At 39.3% G+C, this 23,024-nt stretch overlaps 1 protein-coding gene across 13 annotated transcripts in view; it reads right to left on the bottom strand.

Moving 5' to 3' along the window:
• BMPR1B (bone morphogenetic protein receptor type 1B) overlaps positions 1 to 23,024 on the bottom strand; it is a 265,345-nt gene that overhangs the window by 156,855 nt on the left and 85,466 nt on the right. For 9 of the 13 annotated variants that reach the window (XM_083834570.1, XM_083834576.1, XM_083834577.1 and 6 more), the window contains one exon: positions 2,858 to 2,914. The gene's annotated coding sequence lies outside the window, so the exon portion shown is untranslated. Of the gene's footprint in view, positions 1 to 2,857; positions 2,915 to 3,122; positions 3,464 to 16,747; positions 16,806 to 23,024 lie in introns of those variants that run through there. The other 4 variants (XM_083834583.1, XM_083834569.1, XM_083834581.1 and 1 more) reach the window with 4 other exon arrangements.

Genomic DNA, 23,024 nt, shown 5'->3' on the forward strand with positions numbered 1-23,024 from the left:
CTGATCTACCCTAGCCAAAATAAATAGATTTCAGGTGTTTTTTTTTTTCTCCCCAAGACAACTCTTTACAGACTCAATAAAAGCCAAATCAAAAATCAGAGTGGTTTCAAGCCCAGGCCACGATGCAACATTTTTCTGAGTATTGCCAAGGTTATTCCATAATACTGATTGCTCACAGGGCTGGGGGAGGATATTCAGTTCTGCTGATGATTCATAAGGAATAAAAGAAAACAGGCATCTCAGCTGTATTGGCTCCATGTGAAATATTAGGAGAAAATCATACCAGTTGTTGAAGTTACTAGGTTTAACATTATTATTAATAGTATTTCTTCTCACCACAAAACAAATATCTGCGGAATACCACAATTAAGTTTAAGTCCTTCTCAAAGCTAAATCAAGCTCAAATAGGTTTATCAGATGCACAATGCATGAAAGACCACACCTTTTGTTACTGTATGTCAATAATACATGATATGAAAAGGTAACAAGTGGTAGTGCAGATATACAATAAAATATTTATACATAGCCATTGAAGTACAACAGTTCCCTATACTCGCAAAGCAGTAGCAGACACCAGCTGTACTGGTGCTGGAGCTACATTGGAGCTACTTCAACCATCACATTGGGAGGGCATTCAAAATGTAAGTAGTCACTGAAACCTCAGCTTGACTTCAGTTATAAATGGTCAAATGTTAAAATGTTATTGCCAAAAGAGTGGACAATATTCTATAGTGTATTACAGGCAGAAACTTACAATACAGTGTATGCCAGTTCAAAATTCTTGTGTCATATGCAAGTATAATGCTGAAAGTAAGGAATATTACATACTTTTTCTAGGCAATTCTTTGTATCTATTCATAGTCCTTTCTGTGTACAACTTACTAGTGCATTTTGTTTCTAAAATGATTGAAATCACTTATCACACAATGTAAGATGTTCAACATAACCCCTTTTCCAGAGACATTTTAAGCATAGAGTAACTCAGCCTTCAGAAGGTCTTCAGTGTGAACGGTAAAGCCATTTATATCTATGCAGATATACAACCAAATGTGATGTCTACAGCCATGCAATTAAATTGGTACTATTACTTTTGTACTCATTTTTATCACATTGAGGCAGACAAACTGTAAACAAGAATAGCGGAGAAGCAGGCCCAGCATTTACTATCATGCAATTACACACAGTAAATAGATTGCTAACCTTAAAAGTATTCAAAACAAACAGCATAAAAAAAAAAAGTATTGCAAAAGGCACTATTTCTAAAATCAGCTTTAAAAGTGCTTGAACATCTAAACAAGAAAATGGTTTCTCAGAGGCATGGCAAGACAAAGATTTGGAAAAACAGAAAATGAATGGAATTGTAATGGTCTTAATTTTTTGTAGACCAGGTTTCAAAATAAATGAGGATAAAACTAGAAAAGTTTATGTTAAATTTATTTGTTTAGCTCAAACTTTAGAAGATAAGAGATAATTGAATGTTCTAAATACCTCCACAAACTTACTGGCACTTCAATGGTAATGTCCATTTTTATAAGAAAAGGCTACAATTTTATTTTAAACTTAACAGGCATCCATTCTTTCTCCTTTCAAAACCTAGGCACAAGTAACAAAGCACCAGAGTCTTATAAATTCTCCAACACCAAATGCAAATTAAGTCGTGAAATTGCTCTAGGAAATGTTCCAAGAATGCAAGCCCAAAGGAGTTTCAACACAATTTCTCAATTTCAGGCTCTTTATGACACTCAGGCAAGGTAACAGAATATTGTAGGGTCAGGAAGAGTTATCTGTGTATGGAAAGTTTTTCATTATCCAATTTCAACAACTTTCTGTATTTTGTTTGTAAGTTCTAAGATGAGATAGATGTTTACAAACAGAATAAACTGTAAGGATGGCAGAGGCTCCGTACATCGAGCAGCTTAGAAAGTTTTCATTCAGTTGGAAAACTGGATTGACAGTTTATAACTTAAAGGCTAGCTTCGTGTTTCTTAAATGGTTATCATATTAGTGGATTTCTCTCTTTTATTTAGAAATGTGTGAACTGCTTATTGGTGTTGTACCAGTCTGCCTTAGAAGTAAAATACACACAACCCCTACCCCATGATGTGAAAAGGTAAGAAAGTCTTACGTTTTATGTCAGCTGTGAGTATATGGCTTTACAGAGCCATCTCCAGCAAATTGGGGCTGCTCCCATAATGAACAGAGTAATTATTTAATCTTTCAGCAACCCTCCTGAAAAGCCCCAAATCCTTTTTCTTACGCTCACGGCAGGAGTTTTAACAGATTGTTTAAACAAAGAGCTGCTGATTTTTTGCTCTGCCGAGCTACTGCTTGTTTATCCCAGGGGAGAGATCAGTCAAACGACAACTTAACTTACTAGGCATGCTATTATTTAGAAATAACCTGAAGGGGACTAAGGACATTTCCTGAACATGAAGTTTAGGTCTATCAAGGCCTCTCTGAAAATAAGACAGGGACCATGACAAGCAACCTGCAAGAGTCATGGTGCTACAAACTGGTGTCAGAGTGCTGCCTATTCCCTTGGGCCACTTTCTCAGCTGGCTCCTTTTTTTTTTTTTTTTTTTTTTTAAATCAAGACAACTTTTCACCATTCCTTGCTTGAAATACATGCTAGGTACCAAGCATTCCAAATAGTAAAATCATTCAAAAGCATATAGCTGTGTCTTTCTCAAGTAGCCTGTTTACTACAGCCTGCATCACCATCAACATCTCAGGTGTTTTCTCTTCAGCTTTCCAAAGTGCAGTTGATAAACAGTAACTGTCCTGTGTTTAATACACGTTGGTGCTTTTTAACAGCCATGGACTTCAAAGAAACAGAAAGAAATAACTCAGTTCTTACCTGAGAAACTCAATTTTCAAGAAATCTTGCCTTGCAGTTCAAGTACAATGGTGTAATCTACAACAGAGCAGAAAGACATATCAATTACATTTAATATTGTGCTTTTAACTTGAACATTGTAATTCAATCACACTTGAGCAAACTGACAGCTAAAATTTTAGCTACTATCATGCTGTGGCACATCTTTTATGGAGACTTATGCCAAGCAGTAATTCTTTGGCAACAATTGTACAATATCACATATACACACACTAACAAGAGGTACCTCTCTTCCTTTTCCAGTGTTTCTGCTCAGACTTGGAGATAAACGTAAGAGTTTTGATCTACTTCTACACATTACTCATAATGATCATGTTGTGGTTAGATTAAATAATTAAGATCCTGCTGACATTGTATTTCTTGTTACTAAACAACCCAATCAATTGAATTAGGCACTTTGGGAAGAGGTCCGTGATTGGGCCCAGATGCACTCAACTCCCATTAACTTCTAACAAGCGCTTCAGTAAAAACAAACAAAAATGTTTGCTTAAAATACAGATCTGATTACATCCTAGAGAACACTCAGTGAAGCCTAATTGTTAATTAGCATCCTGAAATGCAGCTAAACAAAGCACTATTAGCACCAGTTTCTACCAACCAAAAAAAAAAAAAAGCTTCCCATCCAAAAAACAGCAGTGATGTTGCAAAGGCATTCAAGTCAAGACAACACACATATTTGTATGCACTACGTCCCAGTGAGGGCAGAGGGTATAAATTTAGTCTTTCGTGTCTGAAAATACAACTAGGTATCACAGCCAGTTACAGCTGCTGCTCTTTATCTGTATTTGGGGCCAGTCCTGAGTAAAGTTTTTCAATAATTGTTCACTGAGGACTCTTTGCTGACTTGATTTTCTAGAGACTCCCTTACTCTCAGAGACCAAGAATTGATTTGTTATGAGACAGTAAACATCTGCAGACCTCAAATTTTACATATATATATATATATTTTTTTTTTTTTTATCGAGTTAGCAACATAGTGACAGCACATGCTGCCTCTATTCTAGGAGAATTTGCTGCCTTAACTATTACACCAAATTAACACCTGGCCTCCTCAAACAGCAGCACTCAGCTGAACACACACAGGAACAGCTTTTTGCTGCTCAAATATCTCCAGGAACCAGTGGCCGGGCTTTGTTCCCTGTGACAGTTCTCCAAACTGGTTATACAAGCGTGAGCTTCAAATTGCACTTCATTGATCAAGAGAAGTGGAGCCGGTGTTCAGTTTCGGTTCTGCAACCTCCCCGCTGACCTGCATGTTTGTTGGTCTAAACAAGGAGATTTCAGGAAATGAAGGATTTGCACTTTGTCCAAGTCTCATTTTCAGAGAGGGGATCTCTGTCCCAGAGGTACGTGTTGGTGTGGGGGGGCTGGGAGGAAAGCCAGTCACCCTGACCTGTTCTGTTTCTGCTCCCTATTCAATACAAACAAAAATAAATATAAATCTTAAAAAAAATAGAAATGGGAGGTGGCCTCCAGTTCAAATTCCTTTAGTGTAATTTTGCTACCTCTGGTGAAACTGGAAGATGTACGGGAGGTTACCAATTAGTTTGCTGAGTAATATTTTAAACATATTTTCACACATCTAGGTGATTTAATACTTTCAGTCAGTCCAAACCCAAAATTTGACGATTTGAAATAAAAATACAGTTTATACAGAAATTTGAAGCTTTCATATATGCAATGGAGTGTCACAGTATAAACATAGGGGGAAAAAACAGTTAACCTGAGAAAAACAAAACAGTATTTCTTCGGTACCCTCCTGCTGCAAGAATTTCAACTTGGAACTCAAAAAAGATTTTTGTTTCTGTAGGCCATGAAAACATTTCTACAGAGACATTTACAAAAATAAATATCTTAACTTTCACACCTCAAAAACAAACAAGCAAACAAAAAAAAAAAAACATACAATGTAAATAAATCACACAAGTTTTTGAGAAAAAAAAAATGTTTACTTTCCTAATGAAAGTAAGAAACTATTTCATTATATTCATATATGGGAAACAGAAGCCTAGAGTTTGTTATTTGATTATGATTGCTTCTTGTATAGTTTTAATCTGGTGCCTAACTCAATTCTAAAATCTGCTGCAATGGCATTATCTTATCTCCTTTTTCAAGTCTGCGTAATTTTAAAGTCCTGTTGCATTGCAACCTTGCCTTACACCTCCCAGCAACATTTCTATTATTTATTCTGGCTACATTGATTTGTCTGATTCTTCATTCAGAAGGCACCTCCGATTTGGAAACAAAAATCTAGTACTTCATGACTTGAGGTTGAGGATAGCCTTTGCTCAAATGCAAAGGGTTAAGACCCTTTTTTCTTTTAGGGTGTTATTTTCTGCATGAAGCTCTTCACAAGCCAAATGTTCACAACACATGCAGAGACTCTAAACAAAACCTACTGGGTTGGTGGTCTTTCCTTTGTTTTTGCTTTCATGTAGCCTTAAATAAAAAGGACGTGTGAAATTCAATTTTATATTCCAGAAAGTTCAAAAAGCCAAGGGAGCCAAAAATTCATCATCAGATTAGTACATTTACTGCCTATCCCAAACAGAGGAAAACTCTCTGTAACAAGAGGCACTGTCCCCAGAGATGCTGGCAGTTTCTTCACTGCTTGAAGACCACCAGAGATTCCCCGTGGTATATTTATTGCAGAGACCCAGTTGTATACCCCCATTAGCAGATGTACTGTTCAGAGAGTTCCTTTTCTGAAGCACCAGGCAGCCTTAACTTATGCCCTAACTTAGCTTTTTTTCATCCTTCAGAGCACAAGAAAAGGAAATGGTAGGAAACTGAGGACAGGTAGAAATCCAGCTAAGACATGGTTTCCTTTACAGTTCCTTCAAAACTAGAAACATGAAATATAAAGTTTCACCCTCTTATCTAGAATATGTAAATTTCTACAATTCCGATCTCGGGCTGACAATGTCATAGTGGCTGCCCATGGAGCTGCCGCTGTCCATCTGCTTTACACTAATACAAGATCGCGATCAGATCTGGGTCATCTCACCTTTGAGTTTGTCACCCACATAAATTAAAAGATCACACCTAACAGTGCTTGTGTTAACTGAAGTCTGGCTTGCAGTCTAGCTTTAAATATTAACAAATATTTTAAAATATTTTAGTATATTTAGTCTTTTCCTTTCTACCCACTAAGGTGAAACCTATCTAAATAAATGAAAGAGGAATTTCTTTATACTTGCTCTTTCCTTTTTTTAATAGAGGAACACCGATGCAGTATGATTTCCCATACGTCTATGGAAAATTGACCAAATATATCTCTAGAATAAACTTTTAAAACACAGTTTTGTTTTGTTGTTGTTGTTTTGTTTTGTTTTGTTTTTTTTTAATCTTTATATTAGCTCATTGTAAATACCCGTACCTAATACTACATTCAGCATAATTACAAGCATTATAGTAGTCACATTCACAAATGCTGCCTAACCACTACTCTGGTGGTTTGATACACTTCAGCTTTCACAAGACATCTGTGTACATCGTCCTGGATGACAAGGATTTCACAACCAAGCCACCAGCAAATGCATGAATGGTTTAACAGGCCAAGTCACTGTCTGCCAGCAGCCACTGCACGATTCCCTGATGCTTAGAAGCAAGTAACTGGTACGCCGGGTGCCACTGGGAGGTGGCCACGCTCTCTTCTTTCAAATCAAGCAAGCCTTAACAGGAAAAGTAATACAGTAACATCAGCAGCTCCCTGTGGAGTGCTGACCTCGAATACATTTTAACAAGATGTTTCAGACTAATTAACAGATGCCTTTAAAACAATGAAGATGCAGAAGCTGACCCTTGTTATTCTGAACATACCGTATATACATGCTGTGTTACTGCTGAATTCCAAACCAAAATGTAGCCTAATAGTTTTAATACAAAAAATATGAGCAGCCTACATTCACGGCTCCAAGTAACTGCAAATGTTAGCTCATCTACGCATGCAAAACTGGAGTCCATTTCCCACATCCTCCACCATTGTTTTCAGTTTTCTGAGTCACAAGAAACACAAAAGAAATTAAAAATATGGTTCCGCATGTAACATTTTCCTTTAGTTTATAGCATCTGTATTTTCTATAACCTCCTTTTGTGACTTAGTTATGTTTTAGGTTTACAGTGAAGAGCACGTATACCACAAGACAACGGATTACGAATCAGTAGCAGCAATAGATACTTGACCAGTAGGATGTCCTCACTTTTCAGTGCTTACCTTCTCAATCTCTTAGATGAGGTTTAACTACAAGCAATCACTACCCCTTTCAAAGCTGTGTATTAGCCACCGAAATAAAAAAGGACCATGTAAGTGCTCTTTGTTTGATATTAGCTGAGACAATGAAAGCCACCAAAGACCAGCATGAACAGCAAGTTTCATTTCTGCTGTCTCTGACAGCTACGTTCAACAAAATACCTGGTGGGATCTGGTTTATATTCATAATGGCAGCTGCCAGGGTCTTGGAGCACATCACTCATGGGGGCAATAAACCAAATATGCAATAGCTCTGGTCCACAGCCAGGCTTCCCTGACTCAGGGACTTAACTTTGCTTGCCCTAAGCACAGCCAAGCTGTTAACTACGCAGGAGGGGTAGGAGCTCTCAGGCTCTCCCACCTGTGAGAGTACAGACGCACCTAAAGGGACTAGGATTTGACCTGGATCCAGCTGCACTTCCTATCTTTTGCTTGCACAGAGGAGCAAAACCAACAGGGAAGTCATGGACACCAGCTTCTTCCTCCCTGAGAAAAAGAGAGGAAGAGTTTTGGACAGAAAGCTGGCTGAGAAACCAGGCTTCATATTACAAGTGAGGAAACTTCTTCCTGTTGTTTGATCCTCCCACTTCAGGAAAAGAGCACATGCTAAATACTGCATCAAAGACATTCTCGTTTCCATCATTACTTCCACCTGTCCACTGAAACACAACCCCAAGTAGCAGCTAATACCTCCCACCCCTGCTGGACACAGCATTTGATGATACGACATGAGCAGGATCTGTCACCTTTTGGGGACCATCTGCTCAAGAAACTGCTCTACTACTGAAGTAAAAGGTTTGGTCTCTGTCCCTTAAATAGGACATTTGGACTATAAAGACCAATATGGGACAGTAAGCATGCTAAGAGCCTGTATAATGCAAAGTTTTCTTTTGATTTTTGAAAAGAGGATTAACTTCAAAGAAATAGTACTTACACCCAACAGTTTTAGGATTCCTCTCAGGACCTGTACCAAATCATCACCTCTCTGCCTCCCCAGAAAAACACTGCATACATATGTACCCTATAAATCATTGTGATTTTCAGCTGCTCGAATTTTCTATTCAGATACAAGTTTTTGGATATTTTTTTTTGGGGGGGGGGGTGGAGGAGGGGAGCAGGGGGTTACCTCCTAACACAGATCTTTTTTGGAAATGAATGTCTACAACCATTGCTGCTCCTACTGGAAGAAGTGAGATCAATAAACGAACAGCCAAGCAAACTAAACACTATGAAGTGAAATTAATGACTCAAATATCATAATATAGTCGTATCGTAAAACTTTTATTAACTGTTCAACTGTGTGTTTTTTTCCCCCAAAGAAACTAAACAGGAATACCCTGAAGTACATAATCGCATCATTTTTTGCTTCCATAAATCTGCTACGTGAAACCTGAACATACTTGGCTGTGAACATAACATTTGAGTTCACATCAAGAATCATTACAAAAAATCTGAATTAATCTATAAAACTGTTTCAAATAAACAGATAAACCTGGTCGCTTGAAAATAGGCAGGATCACACTTACTTGAAAATGCCTGGAGCTTTGTATTCTGGTTAAACCTAGGGGAGCGCACTCCTATTTCAGAGGCTTGGCAGGCAATGCCCCAAGGCACGCCGCAGGAAGACCGATGGAGCTACTTTGCCTGCAGAGATTCTGCAGCAGGAATAACCGGCGCCTGAACTGCCAACGCAACTGGGACTGGGAGAGCACGTCACCAGCACTGTCATGCAGCGCAGGGAAGGCGACTAATTGGCAAAGGACAGGAGAGCCTTTCAAGGAGAGGGAAAATTCAGATGACTGAGCTATAAGATGTCAGGCTCCAGCAACATCCATAAACAGAAATGACACGAACACAGAGCTGTCAATTTTGTAATCAAACAACAAGGGACAGCCTTTTATATCTTCGTCTCTGGGCTCTTGCCTGAACATAATGGTTTTGATAACTTTGGCTACAGACACCATGCTCTGAGACTCACTCAAGTATTTTCAGCCTTTGAATCACTCTGAGAAATTACGTCTTGAAGCTCACTGCAATATGCTACTCCTATCTGAAAGGCACACACAAACCAAAAAGCAGAGACCGCTATCAACTGGTTTGCTACAGGCAAGCTATTTAAATCAAACTGCTGAGTCCTGACTGGCTTTTTCTCCATTAAGAAAGGATTCATGGGAGGCTCTTTCACATGTTTTTTGTTGTTTGTTTGTTTTTAACCTGTATATAATCTCTGGGGTGTTTTCTTCCTTTAAAAAGAAAGAAGCAGAATAGTTTATCATTATATTAAAAGCTTATCCAGTGTTTGTTTCTTCAGTGATCCAATCTTTAAGAGGGGTTTAGTAAGCAGCTGAATTTTAACTCTGTATTTATCAAGGAAAAACATGCTGCGCATTTATATACCTTTTAACTTTATTCCCCTCATCTCTTGAAACTGAGTCTCCAAAACAAAAATGTGTGTTATTCAGACTTTCAATGCTAAATAGATTAGCCATGTTGTCCTTCAAGGGCCTCATTCGCTTGCTGGTGCATCCTTTAATCGCCACTAAAATTAGTACACTATAAGACACTTGTGTTACACACTCTTTTCATTTGTGCACACTAACATATAAGTGACTACGTCGACAGCAGAAAACCTGGCCTAGCTGCGTTCTGTCCCAACATGTCTCTGAACAAGAAGCCTTTCTCCTTTGGAGCAGGACACCCTTCCTTCAGCAGAGCTGGACCATGCTAAAGCTGCTAGAGGACTCTGCACTTCAAGATGCTACCACTGTAGGGCAGGGATGCTGCTGGGGCCAGGAAGCAGCTTGTCCCATCCTGAACACAGTGCCAGCAGAAGCAGGAGGCAGAGGCAAGGCTGCTGCTTGCTCCCACCAGCTGCAGCATTCGTTTTGCTCTCAAGATAATGACAAAAGTGCTGTGAGCATGTTATTCCAGACATAATTGTCCAGGAGCAGCAAGGAGTTTTTGAGTCTCATCCAGGGGCGCTCATATACAAGTCTATGTATACACAGCATGTCAAATTTTTTTGCAAAACTTTCAAATCTGTGGTATTTTACCAACTCTGGGAAAGAAAAAATGAGAATTAGTTTTATGCCAGAAATGCCAAAAGAAACAGAACCTACCTTGCTGACGAAGCTTTTGTTTTCATTTCAAGGACCTACGTTAAAAACCTGTGTGCAGACGCTGCCTTTGACTAGCAAACACCTCAGCGACAAGAGTTTAGGACCCTTTGGGATGCTTCAGGCTTAACTCAGCAAGGCAGCTGTGTTTCGAGGCAGCAGACAAGCTCCTCAGCGCAGGCGGAGGCGGGCGGCTCAGCGCGGGGCTGCCTGGCCCACCAGCAGTCCCGTAAAGCAGCGCCTGGGGGGCCCTGGCATTGTACTCAAAGCCCCTTTTAAGAGCCAATACGGTAAGCTGCGTAAGATATGATGTGTGGGGAGTCCCATAAAATCCTTTAATGGAAACAGCGGGCCTGCGTTTGAAGAAGTTTCAGCAGCCGTCACGTAACAGCAGTATAAGCAGCTCCAAAACCAACCACACGTTTCTGCATCGCTGCTTTCCATAAGAAAGCTTGCATCCTCAAGTCACAATCTACACAATAAACATCAATATAATGATAACAGAATGATTTTTTTCTCCTTTCTTATGCTAAACTGTAGAAGGCCAGGCAAGTAGGTTTAGAACAGACAAGATCAGCCTTCTTCATTCTCTGCTTCTGTGATTGCTGCTGGACCTTAAAGGATTACTCTTAAAGGACAATCAGAGCTCCTTCTAGGTGGAAGGTGGCCCACAGCTGTCTCAAAGGGATCTGCACAACACTCAAGGACCAGAACCGAGCACAACCGGTACTTTCCAAGTGTCTCTACCTACCTCTCCTTTCTTCCATTACATACAAATGTAATGCCCCCTCTCTTTCAGCAGAAGCCCTACAGACGTCTGCAGCTGTCATCTGTAGTGCAGAATATTCATTTATTTCCAGACAGAAGGGAAGAAGGGAGTCCACTCTGAAAAGCACTGCAGAAGCATGTATTGGGATGAAACCAGCAGCCTTGCCCACACTTACCAAGCACAGCACCTCCAGCTCTTGCTTTGCTTCTATTTCTGGATCCCTAGCTTAGAGAAAAGGCTGTAGGACCACCAGGAACATCAAGGTGCTTCTGCTTCACGAAGCCGCCTTAAAAACAGAGGCTGTGCTTATAACACTTTCCCTATCATGTCATCCAAAACCCCATTATTTTATTCACTGGCACAACAGAAGTGGCTGAGTGCGACTATCACGGTGTATTTGATGATCGCCCAGAATTTATTTTTTGCCTAACTACCAAAGTTCATCCCCTAGCTACTCAGAGCCATGCCACCTGAACAGCCCAAAGAAAAAGCAGCAGCTCTGAGCAGGCCAAGAGAAGAGGAACACCAGAAAGAAGTCCTTACACACTGGACCTGGAAAGAAGCCGATCTCTCATATCTAAGTATGAACGGCAATGTAAATAATCAAAGGCATGGCCATAAAAACATGCAACGATCAGAAGTTAGAATTTGCGTCACCCACTATAACAGATTAGATTTTCATTCCTGAAAATGATATGAAAACTGGAGCATCAAAAACACTGCTTAAAGTGAAGTGTTTTTGATGTTCAAGTTCAGTTATTGCACTTTCACTCCTGCTACGAAAGATTAAAAACACTAACGTGGTCATAAGGGAATCCTCTGTTTAAAGCCAGAAACAATCAGAATCCATGGAGGAAGGAAGAAAGGGATTAATACAATCACCTCTTCTTGATCCTTGTTTTGTGTGTGAGGGAACTAACACGTTGCCCAGTTTTCCACTGGAACTACCATTTCACATTGGTAAAAAAAGAGTCTTTGGAAACCAGTGAATGACTTTTTCACGACTGAGTATCTGGTTTATATTTGAGTATACAGGAAATAGATACTCCTAATCAGCCCTTTTTTCCTACTGCCAGAAATATGAGTGTGCAGCTTTACAGCCAAAGCAAGCTGTCATCCACTCCTCTCATACTTCACTCCAAAGCCCTACATTAGTGCAATATTGCAAATGAGAACTTAAATGCAGCAGAGCCATGAAAAGCAAAGTTAGGATCCCTCTGATACGTGAGCGCATCCTCCAATCTCCTTTTGTCTACCATTCTTGGGTTATTCTTGTAAACAATTTAATCTAATTAAAAACTCTAAGCAAACTCTATAGAAAACCACAAAAAATGTAGGAAAACAGTATTATCTGTCCCCAGTAAACCTCCATAAGAAAATATACCTTTTAAACTTCTGTTTGCATAAACCATCACCTTCTTCCTGCTTACAAAATATAAAGTTATCACAAATTCCAGCTAGTGTAAATGTGTTCTTTTTCCAAAGCTGATTTTCTTTTTCCAGACAGAAAAGACTCTTGGCCATTTGTGCATGACAGTGCAAGAATCCTGGAGAATGGCTCTTACACCTTACTTAATGCACAGTCACTGCACAGATGGCTTATGTATGTGCCACTAATCCAAAAAATTCTACGTATCAAGTTTATAATGTGCAGAGCAACTGCACAATTCATCAACACGCGGTAAATTTGCAATATTTAGAGTTCTTCAGATTCACTCCCCAGGCCCAAGCCATATGGGCAGCCCTACAGAAATGGGACTTAGATACCAGCTATCAAATGCAGATGCTTGCCATGTAACGGGAGCAAGTATTTTAATCAGAATCTGCAGGAGATAAAGGTCGCTGTACCTAACATCATAAGTGACAGTTGACTGATCCATTTCCACTTCGTCTGCCAGTCAGGGAGGAAACCCCCAAAGGAGGGAGATATTTATATGCACACAAGGAACACTTTCAATCTGACTTAAAGCAGGCAACATGAAAAAAACTTTCAAGACTTATATTTTGAGGGGATCAGAATCTAGAAAATTTAAGCCCAGGTTGGAAAAAATATGACAAGCATTTTAAGCAAAATATGGCACAGTAGTTAATGTATTGTGACAAGACAGAAAATGCTCAATTTCCAGTACAGGGCACCTGAACAAACGTTTATTACCCTGGCCCACGTGCAACCCTCAAGTGCCAGACTGTATATGCTAATGTACCTTACTTCAAAGGTTTCCTTAAGCTATATCAGAAGGCAAAATCTCTAACACAGAGAATTTCAGCACTGACGAAAATAGGGCTGACAAAGTGCCATGCTGGCAAAAGGAAAAGACACCGAGAAGTGTTTAAAGATGCAAAACCTTTATCTCTCTCCAAATTGACTGTTGCTGTTTTCAATAGCTGCAAAACCTGTATCTAGGTGAGCTTTGTTCCATTTCAGGATAAAACAAAACTTGTTAATAATTTCCATTTCCCAAGACACTGATAGCCACTAAATTTCTGAATTACTTTGTGTAACTGGGTGCTTGCAAATCAGGAATTAGATCTTTTGCCACCTGGCAAGAGACAGATACAGCCAAAGCATTGCAAAGAAATCCTGTGGCAGCACAGTTTACTCTCAGAGGACTTGGGTCAGCTGCTGGGACTACTTAAAGGGTTGCTTGAAAGAGGAGTTTAGAATTAAATAAAATAAGAGAATCATTTTCACCAGGTGAGGACAAATCCCAATAAGATAAGGAGACATGCCCCTCTGAATAAACAGGCAGACCCCACTGAGGATTCCCATGAGAAACGAGAGAGCGTCAAGTGAAGAAGCCACTGAATTTGGGATCTCTTTTGCAAGTGATCTACATTTCCCACACTATTGAGGAAAAGCAAGTTTGGAAGCTATATAAAAGGGTCTGCTTCTCCACATACATTTACTTTTACCCAACCATTAATCTCAAGGAGTTAAATCAGAAGTCTGATGCCTTCAGCGTTCAGTTTTAGGATGAAATGATTGGACTAGACAGAGGATGAGGAGTCAGACATGCATCCACAGAAACCAATGGCTGGCCTTCAGGTTCCAACTCTACCTAGGTGCTGCTTAAGTCCAAGTTTATCCTTTAAAAGCCTGTCCCAAAACAGCAAGCACAGACAATATTTGTATTCTTCAGGACCCAGAGACTCTCAGTGTATGATGATGCAGGGGGTGGTTGCTTTACAGCAGCTCACTGAGCAGCCACGAGCAGACTTCAGTCGTATCTGTGTTAACAAGAGTGCAAAATTCCATTTATAAACACAGCATAAAAATTATGAGCCCAAAGATTGCCTTTACAAAATGTCCTGAGTTTGTTTTGGAAACAAAACCAGGATGTTTAAAAATCTTGTGTACAATAACTGTTGGATGACACGGAACAATGACAAATAGGGGTATCAGAGGGGCAAGTAGGCAATTTCGTATCTTGTGGTTGAATGTGAACAGATTGATCTCAGATTGTTATAAATAAAATTTGGTCAGATTCAGCTCTGACTCAGAGCCTGCTTATTTTGCAAGTGTTGCTAAAGCTATGCATGAGTGCAAGAGGAGAAAGAATGACGATTGCATGCCAGGAGACAGACCTGTCAGGAGCAGTTCTATCTTGCACTAGACAAGCCAATACTCTTGAAAAATAAGAAATGATCTTTCAAGAACACTTGCGAGAATAGGTATCTAAAGGGCAACTGGCACACTCTAAGTTATGTCCACTGATAACTGGAAAAGATGAGCCTAAAAATGCATTACCTCTGCCTATAAGCAATCCTTCTTTGTATCTTTAGACTATTCTGGCTAGAACAGTGTCGCTGAAATTCCTATTACCATGTAAGCCTAAGCTTTTCTCCTTTCTGCCCTAAAACCTTGCAAACTAAACTCATCTTGCACATCCAACTGCAACTTTCAAACCTGTTTTATGACCTGTTTAGAGTCAGCATACTATTGCTTAAGGTAAAACCTTGCAAACTAAACTCATCTTGCACATCCAACTGCAACTTTCAAACCTGTTTTATGACCTGTTTAGAGTCAGCACACAATTGCTTAAGGTACCACTGGACTTGGTCTGTAACGTTAAAAACAGATTATATTCTGGAAAATTACTTGGTTTTGGTTATTAACATTCATGGCTGGTGTTCACTGCCTGGAGAAATGCCAGCTTAGAAGAAGAAAGTAGCCATATATTCATCTAGAAAAACCACTTGTTAACATTTACTTCTGTGTTCCCTCAAGTTTACTTTCTGGTACTGAAACCCACTGGGATGATTCTCATGATAGTAACACGGAAAGCTATAATCTGTTTGGGAAAAGAAAGGGCAAAGAGGCAAGTAGGTTAGGGGACTTTGGATGTGATGGAGGTTGTTTCATGCTGCAGGTAGAACTTCCTGCTTCCCAGCTGGATTGCCAAGCAGCAGAAGACCAAGAGCATGCACAGGTCAGAAAGTGGGGACAACAGTAAGGCGAGATACCATTTGTTCATTTCACAGTCAATAAAGTAGCATACAGCATAAATCCTAAAAGTCTTGGATAAAGAGATCTCTGCTCTATTGGTAGGTTGTAATAAGGCAAATCATACCAAAGACATACCCAGCCCCAAAAAAAGGAAGATGATAATTGCGTCAACCTTCAAAGAAAGACAACCCATGTAACTTAGAGACTATTTATAATCTGAGATCAATACAGACAAAAAGAAAATATTTTCAGGGGATTCAATTGATACAAAACTAAAAAACAGTTATTAAATTAATGTCAGACAGCATGGATTTATGGAAAATAGATCTAGTGAAACTAAGCAGGTTTCATTTTCTGGGTATAACGCATCTATTTGATTAAATAAGGACTTATAAAAAATTTACATCAATATTTGTGAGGCATTTAGCTTTGTACTAACCAAAATTCTGATCATAAATTCATGTTGAAAATAATCAATAAGGACATGTTCAAAGGACTGGCTGATCTCAGAGTCATCACCAATGTAGAAGCAGGGTCTATTAGTGACACCTGTATCAAGGCTCTGCAAGAACATGTTAATGTGTTCTCCGTAGTATCCAACACCAAGCTGAAGCATTTCAATACACAACAGCACTGACATCAAAATCGGTTTAAAATTGTGACTTAACTTTAAAATATATTTTAAAATTGGAGAGAATACAAAAAAGATTCCTACTAGGCAAATAAAAGTTCAACAAGTTGAAGAGAAGCTCTGAAACAGGTTATACTGCAGCTTCCACGTACCTCCACTGGAAGAGGACACCAACATTGCTTCAGCAGAGAGAGGCATAGAAAAACTACTATAGATAGAAGTTCAAGAAAGAATGATTAATTAATGGTCTGAATTACTAAAGGCAGTAACATTGGATAATTCAACTCTTGGTACCAACAGAGTAGGAATCAGATGTCTTTCCAGAACATATACAATGGCAAAGAATGAATTTGTGTTAGTTACATATGATTTATTGACTTAACACAGGGTAAACGCACAAAGTGCAATAGCCTGTGATATACAGGAGGATCATAAAACTTTTTCAGCAGACTCCTCCCGTCTTAATTTGTCACAAAAAAAAAGTTAAAAAGGTGAGATCCAAATGCAACAGCTGTAATCAGCTGTAATTTTAATCTTTACAAAAGAAATGTAACATTAACATTGCCTCAACAGTGAAAAGGTTTTATTTATAGAAATAAACAAGTAAAAGGCACACCGTTCTTCTCTTTCACTTACTGTATTGTCTTGAATACCGCTTGACTTACTCTTGCTGACAGGAGGAGAATAAAGTAGCATGTGTCCAGTACAGTACAACACGAAACTGATAACATTATCCTGCCTGAATGTCAAGTTTGCTTTGGTAGCGCATGAGTGATATGAAACCAGAGAAAAATCAACAACAACAAAAATCCCTGAGACGCTTGGGGGAGGGAAGAAGAAAAAAAACAGCTAAAATGAGCAATTGATCTCAGGCAAGACATTGGGGTCAAATTTAATCATATGCTAAGCAAAAGCAAGCATGTCTCAGGCAAAGTGGATTACCTTTGCAAATGAGCAAGCACTGAAAGGAGAGTTTACTCAATTCTTTATACTCAAGGACTGGAAACAGCTTGGAAAGAAGCACTACTGATAAACACAGCAGGGCAAGGCCTCAGAAATGGACTGGAAGACAGGTAGCAATTTAAAATGACAGGAAAGCCTGTGCTAGATGGAAGACATCAGAAATAAAATATTGCTTAGCATAAGAAATTTAGCTGTACGAACAAATTACAGAACTAGATTGAAGAGGAAGGTCAGAGCACAGTTGCTAGAGCACTCCATTTTTTTTCCTTCTTTCAAAAAAAAAAAAACACAGGGTCTGACAAAGTTTGCGCAAAGCCTGTTGGATCACAGACAGCATAAGCAGCTTGCCAGACAAGAGGCTGAATAAAACAAAGCTTGCTGTGCTTCTGTTTGTTCAACACTACTGCCTGCACAGGGAGCTGGAAATGTTACCTTCAGAAATTACAGCAAAATTTCACCTTCTAGTACAAGAGTAACAACATCCTTGTCACAAACTGATGGAAATAACAACACCAAGCTCCTGCCAAAAATATGGAAAAGCTGCAGTGTCAACGAAGCTGTATTTACATTTGAAACCACTGCCCTGTGTGAAACAAAATACCAAATCCCTTCCAGTTGGTATGACACAGACAGAATCTTCTACTGACACTAGTAATGAAGAAGGTCTATGAGGAACAAAATGTGAGGACCGAGAAAAAGAATTATGAAACCCAAATGAGCTTGATACCACCTGATATTCCAATGCTCAAGGAAGAAATTACCTGCCCGGGTATCTTGAAAATTGGTTTTGGTTTTGAGTAACTTAGGTGACCCGTGACTAGGTCACCTCAATCCTTCATATAATAATAGCGTGACCTTTACTGAGCAGGCAGTATATGGCCTTTTCTTCACGGTCCACATTTACACTGGCCGTGACAGATGAGGAGCTTGACTAACTGCTATCATCATCTAATCTGTTTCACTGACGAGCACAGTTAGGGCTCGAGTACTCACTGCCTTTATACATACACTACTCTTTTTATCAGATACAATATTCCTTCTCGGTTCCTGAATTTGATGAAAACCTGCTTTCCTTTTTTACACACAGGACCTCACAGAGTCTTGAAGGTTCACACAGCAAACAATTTATTTCTTCACTAATTTAGATTTCTACATGAACTTCATCAACAGTCTACATAAAATAGCAGGTGATAACGGTATTTTGGCCAGGACTAGCAACAGGATGATGTTGCTAGTTGATGTCAGAAAAGAGTTAACCTAAGGAAAGCCAGAGGCAAACAAAGCACTGTATAAACGGGTGAAGGATTCAGAGCAAATGTGAAACGGGCAGCAAAGATATCAAATAACAGTTCTGAGTTGGGATACATTCCTACAAATGAAATCTTAATTAGCTATAGGAAGGCTAAGGATTACAAACCAAGTGACTGAAAAGGTCTTTGTCCCATGTCTTCTTCTCATGAAGACGTCCAACCTAGAAAACCATTCACTGGCTCTGTGTGTCACTCACCACCACTGCAGTTCCCATAAACCTAGCTTTACAAATGCCACCTTATCTAGTCTGCCAATATTTCTCCATCAGAAGGGCACACTGGGGAACATTTTCAGCAGATCAACACTAAAGAAATTCTCTGGTTCAAAACATCAGGTAAGGGTTTTCTACTTTGACGCAAATCGTGAGAAACAATTCATATTGAAAATTGAAATCTCTTGTGAGGAAACACTGAAGATAAAGAGGGTACTGTATTAAGGTTTTACAAAAAGTGTATTATTGAATTCATGGGACTGCCAAAACTCTGGATAATTTCACTCCATGACTGTGCTCTCAGGTTTCAGGCATGTACAAAGAATTCATTTTCACCTTTTAATCTTATGGATTAAATATGTTTGCGAAATATTTGGACCAGAAAAGAGACCTCCCAGTTTATAATTCACATATTAAATAAGACCTCCTGCTTTGAGCAACTTTCCTAAATGTTGATTTAACAAAATTCATCACTTTAAATGCATGGATTATGATTTTTGCACCAAAATATATGGTTCCCAGTGTATAAACTGTCATACTTGATGAAATACGAGGGCAGATTTTTTTATAGAAAAATAAAATATTATAGAACTCTAAACAATGAAAAAATTACAGACACCACAGACAAGAAACAAGAAGTATGCAAAGTCCACTTCTGGAAGAGCCTTTCTACCAATAACAACCTCTGCCACCATTAAATATTCTGCCTCTTAGTTCTGTAAAAACTGAATAATCCAGAAATGCCCAAAGAAAACACGTTTGGTTGTTACTTTATGAAAAAACAGTTGTTTTGTTCTGTTTTTTAACAAGTGTTAACCTCAAATTCACAGCACCAAATTAAACTTACCTGTGTTTTCTACTTGCCTGCAAATGATGAAACCTCAACAACCTCTCTACACCAAAGTTAATATATTCTTCTGGTGCACTGTTCAACAAAGGATTAACTGATTTCAATGTTATAGACGTGGAGGGATTTGAGGGCACCAAGTTCCTCATAAAATGTGCTCAAAATTGGCAGAACTGGACTTTTCCAATGCATGTTTGAACCTATTTATTTTTAAATCTTCCCATCCTGAATCTGTAGCTAGTAGAAACTAGCTAGCTTTAGGAATGGCAATCCATTTGATTTAAGGTCTAAAGGCCAAAACCTGGCTACTTCTCAAAGAATAGAAGGCAAGTAGAAAGGCAGGGTACAAGAATTATCTTTCCTTAAACAAAGGAGGAAAGGATGAAATGCAGTGAAGTCTGGAGAAACGAAAGCATGGTGAAAAGGAGAGTGGGGTGTATGTGTGTACAAGCACTGCTAGACCCAGCTGATTATACACAAAATATAAACAGCTACCCATTTTTTACTCAATTTTACTGCAGTTGACATGTTGAATACAATCTCCAAAGTTGAAAGACTTTCTCACAGAGACATTAGAAAAAGAAATTACATGTTTTGCTGTTCATGTGCCACTTCTAACTTAATGCACTTAGCTGGAGACATGATGAGTAAGAGATTCAGACAAAAAAATATTTCAACAAGCTCTCTAAGCAGAAAAAAATGTCTGACCTTGCTCACGGTTTTACTTTCTTATTTGATACTAGCTCTAGGGAGACAATAATGCCCTCAAGTCTTGCCTTTTTTTTTTTTATTGGAACAGCTTATCTTTCTGAATTGCATAATGTTTGCACCAACTTGCAGCTGTCTATGAAATTATTCCTTCATTACATGACTACCCACTTCAAACAAGGCAGCCCACACCGTTGAGAAAGAAGTCTTGCCCCTATTATATGCCTTCAATATCCCGGTTCTCCTGGAGAATAAGAAAACCCCTTTGGTGCAGGGGGTCTCAGAGTTACCACAGCTAGGGTCTGCCACCTCACATGAAACGCTCTTTCCAGCCCCACGCTTCCCAGTGAAATAATCCCAAAGCAAAAGATTGGAAGTCATCGCTTTGCCTGCGCGTAACAAATTATGTGGTATTAAAAGCGAGGGGGTCATTCAGAGGTTAAAATCTAACACACGGTCCTTAATTGATCCAAACTGGGGTGGGAAGCTGATGTAGTCAGTACAAATGCTAGAATCACATTGTAATCGTTCTAAATTAAAAGCCACGCTCTCACTCCCTCTCAAGCCCCGGTACAGTCCAGCTGGCACGCTGCCAGCTGCACTAATTAAACCACTTGCAATTACTGTCCCCACACACCTTCACGACAGGCCTTTCCAGACGAAAAGTCTCGTGTCTGATTTGCATCAGCGCGATCCCTCCACAGGCTGAGATATAAAGAAAAGTGTCTAAAGCGAGTGTTTTAAGTCATCTATCTGCTGCAGCACGAGGCAGCAACTCAAGGCACTAGAAAATAAGAGCATGGGACCTGGGAGGTTTTCAGCTGCTGTTTACCGGTGGTGCCAAATTTCAGAAAGAACTTTATCTCACTTCAGAAACACGGTTTTCTACTCTGGAAGAATTTCTATTTGCTAAACTCGAAGTGCATTACACGTTTTTCAGGCAAGGCTGCCCTTCAGACACGCACCTCCATTTGCAGGGAGAGCTGGGGGTTGAGGAGCATCCAGCCCCTGCCACCACCAGCCCATCGCCCACTCAGAGTAGCTCTGTAGTAACAAGCAGCCACAAGCAGAGGAAATGAGGCAGATTCCCCACCCCACCCCCCCCTCCCCCAAAAAAAGAGCATCTGTGGACCTCTTATTACCTACAAGCAAACAGGATTCTCTGTGGAGGGCAGTATGGCTTATATTAAAAATGTAGGTTAAAAAGGATTATATATTCTGGGAGTGGGAAAAAAAGAAAGCACAAACAGATGACTCTAATTGAAGACATACTAGTTTTGAGTCCAATTAAGCTTTTACAGTTGCTCACAGTTTTATCAAACATTTCTTCTGAATCATTCTCATTGCCAAAAGGAAAAATGTTGCTAAAACCAGCTAACATGCACATATGTATTACTGAGTCAACGGAGAATGAGCCACACAAATGTTTTCCAAGTCCATCAGATTAGAAATCTTGCAGTTAGGAAAGATTTCAGACAACTAATATTAATTTGGCTTGGTTTTAACTTAGACTTCCTCTGGATTTTAAAAAAATAATCAACACAATAGCTAAGACAATCAGTTCAGGTAAACTACAATTTGCAAAGGTTTCAATTCCACAGTCTCCTGAAAGCTTTAGCAAAGTATCTTTTTCCATTTGTGTAATTCTTTAAATATATCCAACTTCATGATAATGTCTATATACAGCCATTTCAACAGTTGGTGCCTCAGGGAAAAAAAAAAAAAAAAGAAAAAGAAGAGCATTCTTCAAATGCAAATTTCATTTATAGCTTTTATTTTCAAAGGCAAAATCTAAATTAACACTAAAATACCATAACCAACTATTGTGCTGTTATTTGACAATGTGACATAGCTTTGGCAGTTCTGGGATTTCAGTCAAGAACAAAGATCAGCTAAAAGGCAGGCGAGACCAAGGTAAGAGCTCTTTATTTGTTGCCCAATTCCAGCTTTCAGTCTGAGATGAAAAAAAAAAAAAAAAAAAACTGGGATGTAGGTATTTAGAAAGCATAGATATGAACATCAATTTGTTCTATAGAGTTTTCCTTCGAAGATGTATTATACTTCTGGGAGTTTACTTTGTTTTGAAACTGTGCAGAAATAAAGAACCTACTTCATATGAAGTCGATTAAAAACAAAACTACCCACTGAAGTGAAAACATCCAATGTTCTCCTTGCTTATTTATCCAGGACGTACAGGACCATCAGAAACTGAGTTCTGCCTCGGAGGGCAAAAAAAAAAACAGAAAAACGAGGTTCACGGTAGCTTATACCATGATTGTCTAGTCAAGTTCTTATGCACTAGAAGATTGTGCAACGCTGAAAAACACACACTTGAGGCTGATGAAAGAACAACCATATCTCAAAAAATCTACCGTAAAACAAGCAGGATAGAAGACACTCATGAAAAGGAAGCTGCATATCTTCACAGCCACAAGAGTATCTTAATAAATAACAACCAAAATAATTCAGCTGACAGTCCGTATGTATGTTTTCTGTATTCCTTACCCGTTGTGTGGTGACAGACTGTTAAGACATTTGCCTTTTCTCAGCACAATCAGCATCTCAACACACTTGATAGGCTTCTTCAAATCAGACACAAACTGTATGCATCACCTGAACAGTCGAGACAGAAGGATGGGAATCGAGGGCAACTGTATAAAAAGTACAGCCAACTGGCATGTTTGCAATTACTTTGCTACTACTCTTACCAAAAAAGCAATCTAAACCTGCATCAAAACTCCAACAGGAGTGTGCTGAAACAGGCTGTAGGACAATGATCCACCGAGCATCCAGGCCTGGTCCCTGTGCCCTGGGACAGCCCCTGGTAACTTTGCTGTCCCTTTCCCTGGCACTGAGGTTGGCACCCGGCCCAG

This window comes from Anser anser (genome assembly GCF_964211835.1).
Source record: "Anser anser genome assembly, chromosome: 4".
NCBI classification, from domain to species: domain Eukaryota; kingdom Metazoa; phylum Chordata; class Aves; order Anseriformes; family Anatidae; genus Anser; species Anser anser.